The 13216-nt window shown below is 39.7% G+C and overlaps 1 protein-coding gene across 6 annotated transcripts in view; it reads right to left on the bottom strand.

The window, feature by feature from the left end:
• Positions 1–13216, bottom strand: part of LOC116315061 (plasma membrane calcium-transporting ATPase 1-like) — a 125104-nt gene that overhangs the window by 95782 nt on the left and 16106 nt on the right. For 4 of the 6 annotated variants that reach the window (XM_031733215.2, XM_031733217.2, XM_039612560.1 and 1 more), the window contains one exon: positions 4409–4468. The exons of 1 other annotated variant lie outside the window; for it this stretch is intronic. The gene's annotated coding sequence lies outside the window, so the exon portion shown is untranslated. Of the gene's footprint in view, positions 1–4408; positions 4469–13188; positions 13210–13216 lie in introns of those variants that run through there. One more of the 6 variants, XM_031733216.2, reaches the window with a different exon arrangement.

Genomic DNA, 13216 nt, shown 5'->3' with positions numbered 1-13216 from the left:
AAAGCTAATTGTATTGTTTTGAGGGCAAAATCTCACAGGCCAAATGTTCCACACTGGATAAGACAAACTTTCCGCTAGAAAGAATTACATATATTCTCGAAGACTGAGAGTTTGGGGACCATTTTTGAAAGATTTGTATCCAAGAAAAAGCCAGCCTTAATAACTGATTCGTGTAAGCTATGCAGTGGATATAGATTCCCTTTCTGTTCCACTGTTGATATTAATGTTCAATAAAGATGAACCCCCCGCTCACCCCTAAAAAAAACATGTTTCTCCTTCTTAAAGAACATCACAAAAGGGATTTACAGCAGTGCATTAGTCTATGTTGATGTGTGAGAGTGAAAGCCAAGGCATGCCAATGAGACATGGAGTGCGTCTCCAACATGTTAGATAACAGCTGTTGTCTGCAGCACGTTGATAAGCAGGGCGCACCGAGCGGGACATGGCAGCATTTTCCTCAAGAGGTAAGTGAAGAAGAAGAAGCAGCTAAAAATATGACAGCAGCAGACAACAAACATCCTGACGAGAGACATCACACATGTTGAACCGCATCATTTAACACGCTTGGATATGAGAAAACTGCCATTAACACTCCACTTAAAATTCAACTCCTCGTGTCAGTTATTTTTCCAATTATAATTAGAAAACAAGATATTAAAGATATCTCCAGTGCAACCCTTTCCTTCACAACTGTGCACTTTAGCCCCTCTCTAAAAAGCCAAACTCACTCTGGTCAGCAGTTTTGTAGATCTTTCTTTTGACAACCAAAAGCCAATTTAATTGAACCCCAATACATCTTTCTTTTGTACGTGTTTTTAGGATTTTCTACAGCAACAATTACCAAAAACCTCTGAAATTAGATGCGCTCTCCGTATTAGGAAAAAAAACCTTATCTAGGGCTTATTTTGAGTTTGCCTTTAACATCAAATGTCTTTCTCACCCTCAACCTGTCTTGGCAGTGTCGCCCCTCCCTGAGCCTGGTTCTGCCGGAGGTTTCTTCCTGTTAAAAGGGAGGTTTTTTTCTTCCCACTGTCTCCAAGTGCTTGCTTATAGGGAGTCGTCTGATTGCTTGGGTTCTCTCTTTATTATTGTAAGGTCTTTACAGTACAAAATAAAGTGCCTTGAGGTGACTTTTGTTGTGATTTGGTGCCAAAATTTAATATTTTATAACAGACTAAATTATTAAGATTGATGTGTTTGACAATTGGAAGCAGCCTTGCTAATAATGCACATTTCTTCTTTTAAATAGTACCACTTAGTTTATATTAGTTTGAGATGCAGTTATTGTGTTAATTGAGCAATAAATTACTGCATATGCACTATATACTTGTGATTTAATACACAGTTTTGTAGAGACTTGGTAACAAGTCTGACTCTATTAAAACCAACATTTGGATATGCTATGACTGACAGAGATACACACTATAAGGCCAAAAGTACTCGCTCGCCTGCCTTCACACGCATATGAACTTGAGTGACATCCCATTTTTAATCCATAGGGTTTAATATGATGTCAACCCACCATTTGCAGCTATAACAGCATCAACTCTCCTGGGAAACGTTTTCACAAGTTTTACAAGTACATGTCTATGGGCTTCCAGAAGCGCATTCGTGAGGTCACACACATGATGCTGGACAAGAAGTCCTCTCTAGTCTCCGCTCTAATTCATCCCAAAGGTGTTTTGTCGGGTTGAAGTCGGGACTCTGTGCAGGCCAGTCAATTTCTTTTACAGCAAACTCACTCATCCATGTCTTTATGGCCCTTGCTTTGTGGACTGGTCACGTTGGAACACGAAGGGGCCATCCTCAAACTGTTCCTTCAAAGTTAGGAGCGTGAAATTATCCAAAATGCCTTGGTATGCTGAAGTATTAAGAGTTCCATTAACTGGAACTTAGTAAAAGGATGCAGTGAAGACCCTCCAATTAGCACAGACAGATGCAGTGGTCTAAAGCACCACTGCAACCAAAGCTTTGGATTGTGCTTGGTGATGTAAGGCTTGGATACAGCTGCTTAGCCATGAAAACCTATTCCATGAAGCTCTCTACGGACTGTTCTTGATCTAATCTGAAGGCAACATGAAGTTTGGAGGTCTGTAGAGATCGACTCTAGAGAAAGTTGCTGACCTCTGTGCACTATGCTCGTCAGCATCCGCTGACCCTGCTCTGCGATTTTATATTGCCTACCACTTTGTAGCTGAGTTTCTATCATTCCTAATAACTTCCACTTTGTTATAATACCACTAACAGTTGACTTTGGAATATTTCACAACTGGACTCGTTGCATATTTGGAATCCTATCACTGTATCATGCTGGAATTCCTGAGAACAACCCATTCTTTCACAAATGTTTGTAGAAGCGGTCTGCATGCCTAGGTGCTTGATTTTTATACACCTGTGGACATGGAAGTGACTGGAAGACCTGAATTCAATGATATGGATAGGTGAGTGAATCCCTTTGGCAATATAGTGTATGTCTTTCCCTGTTATATTCATTAAAATATGCCTATGCTTCAGTAGATGAAACATTTGTTTAAAAAAAAAGCTTAGTGGATCTTGAAATATTTTTTTCTTCATTTAACAGCTGGGTATACTCTGAATGTAATTCAGTTTCTTTGCATCTTTCTGAAAAATAAAATTCAGCCAACAGGAAATGCAAATGTTTAAAAATGGAGAAATCTTTGTCAGCAGAAAAGTTGAGGCAGGTTGAATGTATACGAGAACATGCAGCACCTGAATGAATAAACACATGAATAAATGAATATGTCAGTGAAAGCCTGTCTGACTCACTGGGCTGCTTCACATGTATACATGCAGTACTAGCCTTTACTGTGCAAGTCATTCACAAACAGCTGTATGAAGCACCTAATCTCGATGGTTTCAAACTACAGAGATCAGCTCTGTGTCAGTCTCAACACATACACACTCTTTTAAAACATATTGAGAGGCCAAAAGCCTGCAAACCCACCGCAATTGGAACACTCCGACAGCAGCTTCCTGTTCTGGATAAACAGCTACAGCTACAAGTCACTGTGTATCTGCTGCTTATCAACAGGGAAATGTTAGGACCGCAATCACTTTCTTTCCTTCCTACTTTGTTTCACAACCTGCCATCAGTCTCATTTTCAGGCCATCGCTCACACAGCTGACTGCATATTAACACAGAAACACAGCAAAAACCCATAAGAGCCTGCACTCAGCTCTTAGTCATCGTCACCACTGAATGCAGCTAATAGCCATCTGAGTAGACCTCTTAAGGCAGCAGAGCCAACACACATGATGATGTCTCTCAGTGTTACAGCTTCTCAATGCTGCCAGTTATTCTCAGTTTCTATTTGGGCTGGGAGATCTTCTCTATAGTCCAACAGACATTTATTAACTCCAGTGTCATTGCTAATAAGTGAGATAATCACTGGATGAGTTTAACACTGCGTGGTTAAGATTTTAACACCTGCCAGGTCATTGGTGATTGGTCTAGGGTTAAGGTTAGCTTTTATTTTCCCCACATGGAAAATGGTCAAATTCTCAGAAACAGAAAGATGTTGCCTTTCAAGTGAAGTGTCATGTTTTCATTTTGACATCACAGTTTTCCTTCTAAAAAAGTTTTCCATTTGGGTATTCCAAAAGGCAAAAGTACATCATGACTAACCTTTACCCTTAACACACACGCACACACAAACACACAATACAACACTGCTGAGAGTGTAAGAGTGTTTACAAGATCTTTGAGCGTTTACTTCCTACTTCAAGTATGTTGACAAAGACTACATACCATAATCATTGGATGCCAAAGCTAATGACCTCAGATGGCAGTGCAGCAAAGTTTTTATGCTTCTCACTTTTGAATCTTTAACTTAAAGCATTGAATTTTCTAAATGGGCACAATCTTTCAGTTTAGGGAAACATACTCTTTTTTTATGTGCACGTTTTTGAGCAATGGGGAATTTAAATGTCCAACTTGGTCTCAGTTTAGACAAAAAAAAACACGTAAACACAAATTTAAACAAAACACCAGACATGATGGAGCTATTGTGATAAAATAGAAGTACAAGTGTCTGAAAATAATGTAAGAATATTACTCCTAAGCTCAGGATTTCTATGCAGCCAACGATGATGAGACACTAATATCATTCAAAAAGTGCAAATCTGATTGAGCTTAAAAAATGACTTGTTATCATGAATTTTCAAACGCCAAACATTCAAATGGCTAACATAACACTTCTTTGTAACAACCATTACAAAAGAGTTTGCATGCCCATCCTGACATGTGTGTCAATTTCTCAACCATTTCCCTGAAATATCAACTTATGTGCTCCACCCAGATTCAGTTAAACAGCTAAAAAGATACCAGGCCATCATATTTGTTTGGCTCTTTTTGACTCCCTCACAGTCTCCTTTTAATGTGTCCCACCTGTTTCTCCTTCGCTGGTTTCCTCCACAGCTGATTCTTTTCACCAGCAAACACAAAGCCCTGTGAAAAAGAATGAAAAGAGGCCACTAAGTTTTAAATGCAAGTTAAAGTTTTTCCTTATTCTATGATGAGAAATGAGTATATTCGCTCCAGATACACTTAAATTCATTTCAAAGTGTGAAGATTTGCGAGCATTAACTTGCACATAACCATGTCGGTTACATGCCAGCATGCTAACATGAAACTAGCGTGGCTGATTAGATTTATTATCAATCTAATTATAATGATGACATTAAATTAATACGCTGATAAGAAGATGAGTTGGAAAAAAATCCCCTCTGACGATCATCTGACCCTTAGATCATCCTCCATCGACACAACCCTAGTTTATATCAGTTTTCCAGTTCTGTCTCTTTTAAAATAGGGGCCAGTTTCAATTTCTCATAACATGCACGACTGAAGAGCCAGCAGACCAGACAACAGTTGAGACTCACACCAGTCTTATCAAACCATCTTGTACAGGGTTTTTTGCATCACAATAATGCAAATGCAGATTCCTTTATAAGAAAAAGAGAATATTAAAATTAATGGTAACACTTTCTTGCAGGGAAACTGAGCAGTACTACAGATTTTTACAACTTGGGTCAGTAACCTTTTACATCATAGGAACTTTTTCATATCTCCAGGATGTCACAGTACTGTTCCTATTGGCAATGCAAACCCAAATAGAAAAAACCCGAGGATCTAGTTATTCCCCAGTGACTTTGGAATTCAAAAGCACCTTGCAAGCGACAAATTGCAATTAGAAAAGAGTTGCATTTAAACATAAATATTGATTTAAATACCACATCAGAGTACAGACAACAACACAGTCTCCTCTCTATTCAATTGTGTAACTTCCATCTGTCTAATCAATATCTTCCACTTATCCAAAGTTGATTTGTGGTGGCAGCATGCTAAGGAGGATGTTCCAGTCATCCTTCTCCCCTACAACTTCTTCCAGTTCCTTATGAGATCTTGAGGCATTCCCAGGCCAGATAAGATATATATATATATATATATATATATGTACAATCAGTCCAGCAGGATATGGGTGCCTGAAAATCCTCAAAAGAGAGAGGCTCTAGAGGTATTCTAATCAGATGCCAGAACCACCTTGACTGGCTCCTTGCAACACGGAGGAGCAGCAGCATTAATCCAACGTCTCTCTCTAAGGCCAACCCAGCTACCCTCTGGGAGAAGCTCATTTCAGTCGCTTGTAATCAGTCTTATTCTTTAGGTCATTTCCCAGATCTCATGACCATACTGTAGGTCAGAGTTGCAACACAGACGGTCTGTTAAATCAAAAGTTTATAAAACTATACCTATTTTATCTACAAGGGGAATGGAGATAAAAACCTTAAAAAGTTGAGACTCTAGCAAATGGATCTTAATTATGCAGATGAGTTAAGAGTGCGTAAAAAGAGTATGGATAAAGACGTCTTTAACATGTCACTCCAAAGCCAACTGTCTCAAATTGAAGTGCATAACAAGTATAATTTTCACAGGCAGCATGTATAAATCCCAAACGTAGAAAACTTATACACAACACTGATGCATTGAGGCCTTTAGTTTCAGACTACGCTTTCCAGTGTGGTTGTGGGCATATAGAGCTGCTGTGGGCTGGGAAATAAAAATCAATCACTCAGTCAATAACAACAATACATTTTTCTTTCCGTTTATTCCTCGTGGAACTTACTGTTAAACTATTTTTGTCCAGAAAAATGTCTGATGTTAACTTTGAGGCTGGAGTCAATGTGGACTAAACGGGCACTTCAGTCGAACCCTGCTGACATCAGGCGTCTGATGGGAATATAAAGCCCATAGATGTGAAACCAACCCTTCGTTTTAAGAGATTTCAGCCCCCTCACAGGGATATTTGCCTCCACTTAGATTGTTTTTTTAGTAGTATTCATGGAACAGTTTTGTTAGCAGCCAGCTTGTTTACTTCTGGACTGGATCTAACAGTGATGTTATCAGCTGTGGGGAAAATTTGGAAACAACAAGTCAGAGGAAAACTTGTTGTTTGGCAACTCAGTACTCGAGTTCATGTTTAAAAACAGCTTAACAGCTTCATCCCCAAATCAAAATGACCTACTTTCTTCTCTGTAATTCACACCAAAGCAATAGAGATGTATGCCTTCTTAAATGCTATGGAACCTGATGCCACTTGCCTCATGGCGCTCAAAATGCCAAAGAATTAGTAAAAGTTATACTTTTCGAAATTCAGAACCAAGTTTACTTTTGGGGGGGGGGTTCACCCTGAATGATTTACCAGTGGACAAGCCTTTGCTTTTATTTTGAAAGTTCCCTCCTGTCTAATGGTTCTCTGCAGGTTGCTCAGCTTGTTTTTGTTGTGCCTTATCCCACTGGCAGACATACTCCAATTTGGCGACGGTAGTATGCTAGAGAGCCTCCCTGAGCTGGAGCTGGAGGGGCCACTTCCACCACAACCTGGAGTAGGTGGAGAGCTGGGACCACTACACTGAGCTCAGAGCAAAACAAGGACTTTAGTCGCCAGCTACAGCTCAAGATGACAGAGCTGGAGTCCATCCACGGGATGAGAAACCTGTTCGAGAGGCAGCTGAGGGGCACAGTTTAGTGTCTTAAAGCATTTATGGTATTCTGTCACACTGTCACGAGTCTCTCTTCACGAGTAAATGGAGGCGTTGTCCTTCACAGCATTACATTTGGTGGGTGTAGTCTGATAGAAAGAAATGAGTTCCTATATGAACTGTGAACATGTTTTTTTCCCTTTCTGCAAATAAAGTGCCATCTGATCCCAATATATTATAGAGAAAGGCAGACATCTCTACAGCCGATATCTCCAAAACTGGGCAACAGTTTTGCAATATTTCAACACAATAAAAGCAAAAAGCAAATTCTGGGGTCCAAGCATTTAATCATACTTTTTTTTTCCCTATTCTATAACAAACCCATCAGCCTCTTTCAGCCCTCATCAGTGAAGCAACACATTACTCAGCCTCAGATGACTGTTGGGGGAGCATCTTGTGACTGAGAGCAGAGCGGAAAAAAAAATCCTCACAGTCTGCTGTTTGTTGGGCTGAAAACCAGCTGGACAATGTGACACCAAACATTCCTGGGTTTTGTGAAAAATAACTGTTCAGGCTGACAGAGTGGAGAGTGTCTGAACACAGAAAACACAAGCTGCCATTCATACCAGCGGAAGGGAGGAGTGTATCTAACAGTCCAATCGGTGAGCAGCTGAATGTGTGACAGGGTCAAATTCACAAGAGGAATGTGACCAAGGAAACATGTTTCTGTCTCGAGTGTTCAGGAAGAGGATCCACGGCAGTGTTGGCAACATTTTTTCCTCAGAGGGCCAGACTGACTTAGATACAGTAAGCAGAAGGAAACAAAGTGCTTAAAATCCACTAGAAATTTCCTGAAAAAATTATGAATGTGCCAGTGTCCCTATTTCTGTGTAAAATAGCTTTGCAGAGATTGCAGCAAATATTGTAAGGAAAATGTAGACAGCTGGAAACTAGAAATAGATTTTAATTGTTTATGTTAATATCCTGATAAAAGTTCTTTTAGAGTTTCCCAAAAGCTACAAGATCCATGGATCCGAATTTTAGGCAGAAGAAGGAGACTAATAATAATAATGATAAGATGAAGATAATGACAAAAATCTGACAAATAATAAATAGTCAGCCTTAATGCTATTGCACTGACGCACTCAATTAACTTTGACAGTCTTGATAGATTGCTTTAAACTCTAAAAGGCAAAGAATGTTGACTTTTCTCTTTCAGGCTGATGTGAAATCCACTTAAATGCCTAATGCATGTATTAACATGCATATATGCATCAATGAATGAATAAAGAATGAATACATGATCATAGTCGTGGGTATGACTCAGGGTGCATACCTGAACGAGAACGGCCATCATAGTACAGACCTGCATCACCGAATCAAGAAAATCAGTTAACACCATTTCCCATGCACATACACTAATCATTAGGGCCACTCAGACATATTTGTTCCTTCATCCGAGACAACAAGGACTCTATTGAATGATCTCCTCACGCTTGTATTGAAAGTACACTGGCCGCTCCCATTTCGCATTCCCCCCCAAAGTTCCATTTAGTACTGCAAACTGTGCATTGGACCTCAGCACCATCCTGACACTCTTGTGCCTGGATTGCTTAATCTAAACAGGATTTAAGTCCATCTAATCACAAGTACTGGTCTTACAGTATGGGTGTGGTTTGGTACTGAGTGAACCTGTTACCCTGTGCAGAGCTTAGGCCTCTAAATTAACTTTCATTATTAAAAAACTAATTTAGCAATAATCTTTGGACAAACAAGTAAAAAACATCAAACAATTCAATAAAAACAAAAAAACAAATACTAGGCGTGGCAAAAGCTACACAGAAAACTTTTATGGTTGAATAAATTTATTTTATCTAATTGTGTTCCCCTTATCATTTTGACTTTATGACTACTTTATGACTTTATATGGTGGCTCCTATCAAATGAATGTGGGCTGAGTGTACAGAAATTTACGAATTTGCAGAAAAAAGAAAAAAAAAGTTGGAGAACCAGTTCAAAGACACTAAAAACTAAAATACCTATTAAGTAAGTTAATGGCACACACGTGGTGATATCAGTGCAGGTAAAAAAAATCACCACAGAGAACATCATTCGAATCATGAATGAAAAATGCATTATTCTGCTGCACTTATTGAATCTGCTTTCACAAAACTTGCCTGCTTCACAAAGGCATTGCCATCTGTATAACACTCATTGTCAGAATTATTACAGGCCTCCAAGTGTGTTTAATTCACTTGTCTCAGGATAGTGTTCTTTTGCCTGGCAACTAACCAGTTATTCAGCTAATCATATGCGCACCACCTTCAGTGGAACTCCCATCAGTATGTGTACTTCAAATAACTCCGTATCAGCTGCCAGCTACTTCAAGTTCATCTGTTATTGCCTCGTAAACATTTCCAAAGCCAAACGCACTTGAATGCAAAGATAATTAAATTTATTTCACTACCAACACACACACACAGACCAGGAAACTTTGATGCGATCAGTATCATGTTCAAGGACACTTCATCCTCTAGAGGTGAGGAGCTACAGATCAAACCACCAACTCTGCAGTTAATTTACAACCGGTTCTACTGACTCATCTACTTTGTTTTTCCATAGTGTTGAAAAAGCTAAATTTCTCCATTTTGAAGATTCTGTGTGTGAAAGCAGAATCCAAGAATATGACACAGAGTCACATGAAAGCATGCACGAAATGTTCTGTGTGGACAATGTTCTGTGCCTCTCCTGTTTTTGTTTTTTTTTTCCTGTTGAACTTTGAAATGAAAAGCCACTTCAGTTTTATTGAGCACGTGATCTCACACAGCTGAGCCCAAAGGCCTCGCTCACAGTCAAACTGTGGAAAACCCAAAAACGCACAGACAGGTCACTGGACCAGACCTCCAGAGCAGTTTCTGGTCCTCAGAGTCAGAAAGTCACCGAGTTGTTAACAACAGCCGGAGATGAAGAAACAGAAATGGAACAGCTGAGAATAAATTCAGCTTTTGAATTTATTTATTTATTTATTCTGTTTTCCCAAACAGCACAGGAGTGAGCGGGTCCCTGTTCCTCTCTGATGTGTTTTATGTTTTAACAGATTTCATCTTGTCCCAGTTTGGAGCATCTTGGCTGTGATGGCAGTGTGTGCGTTCAGATCGGAGCCCTGCGTGTCTGTGCGTGCATGCTGTGATGAATGCCTGCGTGCTGATTGTGAGAGCTACGCCCAGCTCTCCAAAACAAACACTGCATTCCACCGATCCTCTGCACCAGTCACAGACCTGGAACAGGAATGAGGCCTGAGTGGGATTCCCACCTGGTAGGCAGAGGAGATGTGTACGTAGCAGAGTTCCCTGCTGGCAGAGCTCCCGGTCAGCTCAACAACACATTGACAGGAGGATAGAAAACAAACCACATCGGGGACTCTTTGCAGCGTCTGCAGTCTGAACATGAACCAGGACTGACTACTGGCAGGGATTCCCCCACAGAACAGTGCAGTCCACCCACATCCCTAAACAGCTCATGTAAAACCAGACCATGGCCACACCGCCTAAACTATAGTGACCCTCATCTCCTCCCACACATCTGATATGCTGTGCTGAGGTTATACATTCACTAAATTTAAGGTATAAAAGAAGGCTCTGTTTATTTAAGGCAGGGTGGGACACCTCTTGTATAAAACACTAATCTTTTTGCCACACTTGGCTGGATTAGCAAGGATGCATTGCAGGGACATAGTCTTTGGGTAATTGGGCTACAAACGTTGTTCAAATATCCTTGAAAGGTCTTTTACCCATGGTTCACTGCAAACCATTGCAAAGTAGTGATAAGAAGTGGAAAATGACATCAAAATCACAGTTCAAAAATAAACACAAAACATTTCCAGCACAGTTTTACTTTATCCTTGCCACATCAGCGGGCCATTTCCTGTAGAAATGTGAACATAATGCATAACAAGTATTAAAAAAATATTGTAGCAGCACATAAATATGAGCTGGACTCATAAATGACTCCACTCGGTCACTTGAAGGTTAAAAACATGAACAGTGTGCACAATATTGATCTAAATTTACCATATATGATGTGAAGTGCATTAATTTGATGTCAATCAATACACAATTTAAATGTTACCACAAACATACCTTAATGCTTCCCTAACAATGCCTTCATTAAAGCAAATAATAAAATGGATGTTGCTGGCCCATTAAACAATGGTACTGACACCAGCAGTGTTCAAACTATCCTTTAACTGTAAAACTCACTCTGCAATAAGATGACTCATATGTTAAAATTCTGTAAAATTATCCAGTGGTTAATGAGGTGTTTTTTTTTCCAAGGGTAGAAACCACAAAATTAACAAAATATGGCAACATATATCATGCTAATGTCCAAAAACCAGTTATTCTACTCTGTGAGTCTTTAAAATGATGCAGCCGATGCTCCAACTGCATTCATGTGAGAACAAATCTGATAAGAAACTATCTAGGTTACACTGATATTTCCACCAAATCTTTGACAGTACTCAGCCTCCAGTGGAGCTTCAAAGGATTAGATGACAGAGAAAGAAGTCTGGTGGTGGGGGAAAAAAGAAAGAAATGTACTCCACCTCTGCTCATTTTATGGAGAAAAATAAAATGGTTCAAGCACCAACAACAACACTGTTGTGAATTTTAAAAAGTTTCTGAGGTCAAAAAGCAACAGATGTCAAATAAAGGGAGGAAATAGACACACAGAAACAGCACCTGTTGGGAGTATAAGTAGAGGGAAGTGAAATCTTGACTGTTGCCAACACAACATGAGGAAACCACCGAGCCTTCACTTCCTGTTGGCTCTCCATGTGCCCTCCATCTGCTCACTTCCTCCTCTGACTGGTGCCTTTTTTCGGACCATCTCTGAGAACAGAATCTTCCAATACATCTGACATTTTAAGAAGCTCCTCTGAAGTCATGAAGTACCAGATTTAAAAAAAAAAAATAACAATAATAATTAAGAGAGAAGGAGATGGAGGAAGAGTCTGATGCCTACCTCAAAGTATTTTGTATGACTGACTTCCACACACTTTGTCACAAATGCATGATGAAGTTTTACTACAGAAAAGTTGCGTATAAAAATATTTTTCAGTGTTAAACATTATGTGTGTGTTTAGGTGTCACTTTAAAAACCAGGCCCACACTGACATCACCTTCACCTCAAACCTGGTCGTCACGCACACTTTGTTTCAGCCACCTGAGTGGAAAACTCCTGTGGGTTTTCTACAGACTTATACAGAGGTTCAGCATTTTCCAAGTCAAGCAGAATGTGGACTTAATTGTTTTGTGTGAGACATTGTTATATCCCTTGCATCTTTTTAGCCTTTTATTGAAACGGAGACTTTCTCCCTCTCTCTCTACGTGCTGCAGCTGAACAGCATTCTGGTCAGTAGTGAAAGTGCACATCTAGCCCCTGACAAAGTGCTCCTTGCCATTTGGCTGCTGGGATCTCTGTTGTGTGGTTGCTAGGATTAGTAGTGTTCGGTTTCACTGGAAATCTGTCCTTTGAAAAAGACTTGTGGCAAACCTGTAAAACCTCAGTATGCCTTCTTTTGTGTTTGAATAAATCTGGCTGCAAGCTTGGCAGGAGTTTTCTGCCAGTATTTAAACACTTTCTCTCCTCTTTTGTGGCTAGCCAGGGAGCCTAGGTTTTACAGTTTTGCTTTGTTTTGTTTTTTTAAACCTGCAGCTCGGTGTTTCTCTGGCCTTGAAGACCCAGAAGACTATTTGCTTGCTTTCCTTTTCCTAACCAATGCAATATAAGCTACAGAACTGTATTTCAAACAAATGAGCATCAGGAAAGCATTTACTGGGGTTAAAGGACAGGGGAGCCAACAGCTTATTCCCCATAGATTTCTATAAAACAGTAAGTCTTTTAGAAACCAGAGGAGTCACCCACTGCAGTCAATTAAAAAAAATTCAGATTTCACTGGCTTTACTTTTCAGACCCAAAAGCTACATCCACCTTTTATACCATCTACTGCACAAAAGCACTATTGTTCTGCATATTTTTAAGGCAATGACTCTGCGTCACCATCCTTAACAGAAGCCTGTTCAAATTCCTCATATTTCTAGCCATTTCTGCCCATCCTGATGATTTCCCTTTGGGAATAAGAGCACGTTTCAGGAAAAACGTAATTAAACAGATTAAAATATTTACCTCTGAGTCATTTCACTTGGAGCTCTTT

This window comes from Oreochromis aureus, linkage group 5 (genome assembly GCF_013358895.1).
Source record: "Oreochromis aureus strain Israel breed Guangdong linkage group 5, ZZ_aureus, whole genome shotgun sequence".
Taxonomy (NCBI): domain Eukaryota; kingdom Metazoa; phylum Chordata; class Actinopteri; order Cichliformes; family Cichlidae; genus Oreochromis; species Oreochromis aureus.
The sequence above is the reverse complement of the archived record's forward strand: the minus strand, read 5'-3'. Positions and strand labels throughout refer to the sequence as shown.